The following is a 6,743-nucleotide window of genomic DNA, read 5'->3' on the forward strand; positions in this document are numbered from 1 at the left end:
AAGATGGTAAGCCAACGCTGCATACAGATCCGCTGGGACTGATGGTGTGGTGCAGCAGAGATGGTATAGCTCCCCACAGGTGGAGCTGTAGTCCCAGGGCAGTGTAGGTGCAATGGATGAGGAGAGGCGCAGAATGGTATGGATGATGTTACCCAGATGTAGCGGTGCTGGAATAACTGGAGGACACCAGAGCATGCGGTTCCAAAGCTGTACTCACTGTTCGCAGTTCACATAACTGCCTGACTCTGTACCGTGTTCTCCAGGTCAGGGCTCCAGCCAACCTCCAGGCAGGATAGGATTTTCCTTCCACACTCCGCCAACATGTACCTTACTGAACTACTCCTCCAATGCGCCTTTAGGTGCGAAGCACTCCAGTACATAGTTACCCTGGAATGCCTCTCTCTAGGTGTTCCTAGTCTTTACTTGTATGACAGACAGCTGTAGCCTGCTTCGGGGACTCCTCACTGCGTCCCGGCTCTCTATTCAGTTGCTGTTGTGTCCCAAGTCTATGATGGGAGCAAGGCGTTAGCGGCTCACTACTCCTCCGGTGTCTGTTGCCGGACATAAAGATCCAATCAACCTTGGGGACCGGGCCCCGGCCTTTGCGCTCTCTGGACTGGAAGGGTTATCTCTCTTTCTCAACCTGTTTCCCACCGTCCTTCTATTCTCCTTCGTTCCGACCTGTTCTATCTCTCTTATGGAATCTGTAGTCTTCAGTCTATGTCTCTTTCTCCTTCTCTTCCTCTCCTAGGGAGCTCGTTCCACTAAGACCAGTCCTCAGCCTCTCCTGACTGACTGTCTTCCTCCGCCTTGAGCTTCTCTCAGGCTGACCTGCTTTCAGCCTGCTCTCTCTCTGGGACTCACCCCAAACTGACCTGAAATCCTACACCTTCCCTCTCCTTTATATCTAACTCCACCCGCCTCCACAGCACCTCTCGTGTTACGAAGCCAGGGACCACAAAAGGCACCCTATGACCTTTCCAGCATAAAGCATGGATGGGTCCCTGCTGAACTATCCTGTGTGTGGGGTGCAGGTGTTGGAATGCGGAAAGGAGTTCCCAGCCTACCTGGATGGTGGGGCACTACACCTTAGGAGAAGGTGCAGTACCTCTGTGGCGACTGAAGCCTCAGGGGCGCCACATATCCTTTATTCAGGTGCTCTTGATATAGGAAGTACACGCCATTAAAAAAAATATATAATTTTGGAATTATATTTTGCTTTGGCATTGCTTTCTAGTACAAAAATTAAAAAAGTTTCTTCTGCTTTACAAAGAGGGTACAGTATGAAAATGAAAGACATATTGAGCCAGGACAGCTGCTGATAGTTGAAGATTGGAAGAAAATGCCTTTTACTGATGCAGTAATACACAAAAGACAAAGATTTGGTAATATTGTCCCACTGAACCTGTCACGTTCAACTCTTACTGATGTGTATTTGCAGGGCTATCTCATCCCAAAAGTGAGTGTATAAAAAATTCCTTACGCCTCATATTTTTTTTTGCTTTTTATAAAGTACTGTGTACGTTTACCACTTAGTAAAAGGGACTGCTGTGGGGTCCAACGCCATCCAAATAATTTAATATTTTTCAAAATTAAATGTATATGATAAAATAAAGATATTTGGTGTTTTATTATTCAAAGATTATAGAGGTTATTCCATTCCTGATATCAGTTTTCTATGACAAAACTCAATGGACAACTCATGATGTGTAACGTCGGCACCTCTACTTCCCCCTCCCCGACAGAGGCGCCAATGTTCTCTCCATCACAGTCCTGCACCTCCTTCTCCTCCCATTGCTGCTCCTGTACTGTCCACAGGTTCTCTGCTCTCCACCTCCCTCCCACTAAAGAGGCGCTGAGTCACTCACCACCATGTTCCTGCGCCCTGTCCTCATTCCCCTGCAGCTGCTTGAGCTCTGCGCTCTGTTCACACATACCAGGGCACAGTACTTAGGGTGCACACGCAGTCCCAGCTTCTATGTCTGCTGGTCCAGTTGCACCTACCAGTGCTCATCTCAATGTCAGCCTGTCCCGTCTGCATCCGTGATTCCTGTGTTCCTCTTGTGCCTGCCTGTATCTACCATACCTTCCTTCAGGCTATCCCAGCTAGCCGTCTCTCGGAGGTCAGCTACCATCTACCAGAGGTCAGTCCTGGTGTAGCACCTGGTCCACTTTCTGGATCTCTCCTCGGATCACAGAGGAGTAGGCCATCATGTATCCAAGGTCAGATTTAGTGAGGCCTTTAGTCATGTCCCTCCAGACTTCCTTGGTCCAAGGCACAGTTGTTCCACCACCAAGCAGCCCGTTACAGTTTGCACAGGCTATGGGATCCACTGACTCCCAGCTCTCCCCTCTCTCAGACCTGTATCTGGAGGTCTCCCGACAGAAGGAGCAGCAGGATAAAATGCTCTCCTACCTACAGATTGTAACCATCCTTCTGGATGCTGTAACCACCCCGTCCTGTACCATGGCTGCAAACACATGAACACCAGTTCTTGATTCAAAGTCTGGGTAAGTACTCCACTGGGGTCATTGTTGCCACAAGATCTGCCATATTAAGGAGAACCTTGCCAGGAAATATATTCAGAAATCTTCCTCTACGGCCAGAGCAGGATGCTTCTTTGTGAAAAAGAAGGACAGTTCCTCCCCCTTTCCTGTCTCCCTCCTTCCCCCCTCCTATTAATATTCTGCTGTGAAACACTTTTGTCATTACTGTATAGTTTTAAAATTTGTCAATAAATATATTGGAAAAGAAAAAGGACAGCTGTCTATAACCCTGCATCGAATATAGGGGCCTTAACCAAATCATGGTTAAGAATAAATACCCTCTGCCTCTCAACTCCGAGTTGTTCGATCGTCTGAGGGATTCCAGAGTCTTCATTAAGCTTGACCTACCAGGGGCATACAACCTGATTTGAATTCGCCAGGGAGATGAATGGAAGACGGCCTTCAATACCCGTGATGGGAACTACGAGTATCGTGTTATGCCATTTGGTATCTGCAATGCCCCAGCCATTTCCAAGAATTGGTAATCAACATCTTCTGGGACCTCCCCTACACATGGATTGTAGTATATCTAGATGACATCTTAGTGTTTGCTCCCTATCTGCCAACACACAGATGGAACATTCGCCAGGTTCTGTTAAGGTTAAGAGCTAACTGTGTGTACACTAAATTTGAAAAAATGCATCTTCGAGAAGACCTCTCTTCCATTTCTGGTTTTCATAATCTCTGAGACCGGCCTGGAGATGTATCCCGAGAAAGTATCTACCGTCCTGAAGTAGCCTCATCCAGATGACCTCAAAGCTATACAGCAGTTGCTCGGGTTCGCATATTATTATCTCCAATTTATCCTCCATTTATCCTTTTGGACTGCTCTCATTTCAGCCCAGATCAGCAAAGGGGCCAATCCCAAGAAGTGGACTCCAGAAGCAGAAGATGCCTTTGTATCCCTTAAGCAGGCTTTCTTCTGGGCCCTGGTACTGCATCATACTAACCATAACAAGCAGTTCTTCTTGGAGGTGGACACGGGACATGGGGGACAGAAGAGGACAACTCTCCTCATTTCTCAACATTATTGATGGCCTACTCTGCATAACGACATTATAGATTTTGTCTCTGCCTGCCCCTCTTGTGCCCAGAACAAGACTCCAAAACAGCTACCCACCAGTCATCTAAGTTCTTTGCCTGTACCTTCGGCACCTTGGCAACATATTGGAATGGACTTCATCACCGATCGCCCATTGTCGATGTGAACTGGGTGCATCGTTATCTGGGTGGTTGTGGATCGGTTCTCTAAGATGGCCTATTTCATTCCACTCGCTGGTCTCCCATCTGCTCCAGTATTGGTAAAGAAGTTAATTCTAGTCTTATTCCATTTCCATGGTCTTCCACTCCATATCGTCTTGGATAGAGGCTTTCAGTTTACGTCCCATTTCTGGAGGGCCACCTGAAAACTGCTTGATGTCTCACTGGATTTGTCTTCGGCCTACCACCCGCCATCCAATGGTAAAGTGGAGTGATTAAAACAGATCCTGACCAACGTTTTGCGACACTTCGTCAATGTCCACCACAGTGACTGGTTCGAATTACTGCCATGGGCACAATTTTCGTACAACAATCACGTGAGTGAAGCTTCTGCTAAGTCTCCATTTTTTGTTGTCTACGGTCGACACCGCAATATTCCGTTCCCTGTTTCCACGCCCTCTGATATACTGGCTGCTGAATTCCTGGTTCAAGGGTTTTCAGAGATCTGAGAAGATACCATGTCATCTTTGCTGAGGTACTCAGAACGGATGAATAAACATGCAGATAAGAGATGTCTGGATCCGCCTCTATTTTGTCCTGGGGACAAGGTCTGGCTGTCATCTAAATACGTCCATCTTAAAGTACCCTCCTATAAACTGGGCCCCCACTTCATTGGTCAATTTGAGATTCTGAGGCAGATCAATCCTGTGGCCAACAAGCTCAAACTGACGGCTTCTTTACGAATTCTCAATTCTTTTCATGTGTCTCTCCTCAAACCTATTGTTCTCAGCCCTGCTACCACATCTGCTCCAGTCAGCAGTGAGGACATTTTTGAAGTCGAGAACATTCTGGACACTAAGAAGATAAGTGATTAAACCTTTTTCCTTGTTGGCTGGAAGGGGTTTGATCCTGAGAAGAGGTCCTGAGAGCCCAAGGAGAACATCCAAGTCCATCTCCTCCTGGAGAGGTTTCTTGTAGGCTTGATAAAGAGGAGGTGTGATGGGGGTGTAAGGGGGTGAAATGATACTATAGCCTTGCTGCTCCTCCTGTTTTTATAATAATCAGTGGTCCAGCTACATGTCGTCATGGATTACCACCCAGAATCAATGGTATTGCTGCACTTTTATATGTGTTACCATTTGCTGTAAATATGTTGTGTTTCATTGTATAATGCTATATTTTAGATAGGGAAAGTGTAGTGCACCCTTGGGAAACTAGAGGAGGCACTCTAGTATATAGAGCTCTTAGTAGGATACGGTTAAGTGTAGGAGGGGCTGCCGGGAGTTAAGGCTAGGTTAGAGGGAACTTAGTTCGGATGGGGCCAGGGTGCCCGAAGTGTCCACTTGGGATATAGGCCCAGGACGGCTCGGCAACCACGCAACGTTAAGTAGTGACTGTCCAAGTTATCCACGGCTATTGGACATCAGTATAGTGAGCCAAAACAGTAGAGAAGATGTGGTGATGGCTGGGGAGCACTTATTATTTAAGGCACCTCCTCCAAGGGTGAGGTACCTGTGCGAAGTTGTAAGCTTGTTTCCTAACACTTTTGTTAGTTCCCATGTCCCATTGCTCATATCCCCATATACTTGCTTGCTTATCAGTCACAGCCACAAGCCTGCCTATCAGCTGTGCCCACCTGCTTGTAAGTCTGCTGGTCCCACCGCATCTGACAGTTTTCATCTATACATCAGCCGTCCAGTCGCACTAGCTAGTGCTTATTTCTAAGTCAGCCAGTCCCGTCTGCATCTGTGGTTCCTGTGTTCCTCTTGTGCCTGTCTGCATCTACCATTCCTTTCTTTTTCCCATCCCAGCTATCCGTCTCTAGGGGGTCAGCTGCCATCTACCAGGAGTCAGTCCTGGTGCAGCACCTGGTCCACCTCCTGGGTCTCTCCTCGCATCATGGATGCATATGCCATCGTGTATCTGAGGTCAGATTTGGTGAGGCCCTAATTTCTCCCCTCCAGGCTTTCCTTGGTCCAAAGCACAGTGGTTCCGCCACCCAGCCTCTTACACTATGATTTCAATCCCAATCACTTCTTGGATGAAAATGAGAAATTTGTTTGGCATGATGAATTTATGTCATTTTCAGTAGGTAAGTAATGTGGTCCATTAAACTACAAAATCATATCATTTTCCATGTCACTCAACTGACATAACACTCCCTTACAGAATTATCTTATTTCATCAAAAACAATATATTTTTTCTAAATCCCACATTTAGTCAACAAAAATTTTCAAAACTATTCTATGGTCTTATTAAGATACTCAGCACATGCATGGGCACTTTATAATTTTTCAGCAATGTCACTAGAGTACATTTCACAAAGTCTTCTCTATGCTTTGCTTCACCTGGGGCAAGAATTCAGTTTGCTACTTTGGCCCTTTATCTAAATACCCTTACAGAGGCAGAGTTGTTGTTGTTTGATCGAGCACCCCTATAGTCAGGACCAGGACATGTGACCCACACCCAAGCTGTGCTTCTAACATTATGATTCTTGTAAACAGAACTTTTCAGCACAATTTTCTAATGTGAAGTAAAGATATAGCTGTGATTTCACTTCAATACTTCCTAAAATTATACATTTGTTGAATAAATCCGCTTTGTTGTTCCCATTTAATCAGCATTTGTAGTTTTCTGCTAATTAGATTTCGAGGCACAGCGGTGGATTGTACTCTGAGTCTTCTCCATGTCTATGATTCCAACAGCCCACCCACCTACCTTTGATGAATTGCCTCGTGTGTTTGAAATTCAGAGCAGTGACCTGTCATTCAAAGATCGGAAATAGGCAGAGGGGCAGAGGAATCAAAATTGCAAATCATATTCCTTTATCCTGCTATACACCATCATGTTATAATAAACCTTGGCCAATATTTATTTGGACGAAATACATAATGCAACGTATGTAAAACCAAGTTTGTGCAATCTAAGCCAAGGTAGTTGACCATGGTAAATGACGATGAGTTTATCCAAGTTTATTTTAGCTCTATTAGATTGA

This window comes from Dendrobates tinctorius, unplaced genomic scaffold (assembly GCF_039654945.1).
Source record: "Dendrobates tinctorius isolate UK_male_01 unplaced genomic scaffold, ASM3965494v1 ptg000129l, whole genome shotgun sequence".
Taxonomy (NCBI): Eukaryota; Metazoa; Chordata; class Amphibia; order Anura; family Dendrobatidae; genus Dendrobates; species Dendrobates tinctorius.